Below are 656 nucleotides of genomic sequence, written 5' to 3' on the forward strand. Positions count from 1 at the left end.
AGCTTCGCTAATTTCTTATTCTTCTACTAATTTTTTTCTTTATAAAATATTTTCTCGAAACATTCGGCGATTTTTGTCGTTGTGAGCCGGTTCTATACGAAAGGGCGTGCAGATTACTCCGGAGACAATTATTTCTACAGTTTTAGTCATAATTCACGTAAACGGTCGCGACACGAGGACTTCCCACGGAGGTCACCCATCCTAATGCTGCCCTCGCGCATGCACGCTTAACTTCGGGGTTCTGATGGGGCGAGAGCAGTGCCGCGCGTTGTCTCTCTCCTCTTGGTCCACACGTGCTCGGGGGATATATGAATAAACAGTCCTCTAAATCTTGGGTGTGATCATACCAGCACTAATGCACCGGATCCCATCAGAACTTTGAAGTTAAGCGTGCTTGGACGAGAGCAGTACTAGGATGGGTGACCCCCTGGGAAGTCCTTGTGTTGCACCTTTTTTTCGTTTTTTCTATTTTTGATTCTTTTTTTCTTTTTTACAGATGATTTTTTGCTCCAATCATCTCGATCTCGATCGGGACCGGATAAGACATGTGAAATTGACGTAGCTCGGGACGTTTTGGATTTGGACAAAATCGAAGGCTAATTTGATTGTAAACGGGCCAACGGACGAGGCTCATTACTATGCAATGAGCCGGCGAG

The 656-nt window shown here is 45.3% G+C and overlaps 1 non-coding gene across 1 annotated transcript; it reads left to right on the plus strand.

Annotated features, from left to right (window-relative positions):
• Nucleotides 1-333: 333 nt before the first annotated feature.
• On the plus strand, nt 334-452 carry LOC140965964 (5S ribosomal RNA). Its single transcript, XR_012173188.1, has one exon. It is a non-coding gene; the product is annotated as a 5S ribosomal RNA (ribosomal RNA).
• Nucleotides 453-656: the final 204 nt, after the last annotated feature.

Source organism: Primulina huaijiensis, unplaced genomic scaffold (genome assembly GCF_012295235.1).
Source record: "Primulina huaijiensis isolate GDHJ02 unplaced genomic scaffold, ASM1229523v2 scaffold17173, whole genome shotgun sequence".
In the NCBI taxonomy this organism is placed as follows: domain Eukaryota; kingdom Viridiplantae; phylum Streptophyta; class Magnoliopsida; order Lamiales; family Gesneriaceae; genus Primulina; species Primulina huaijiensis.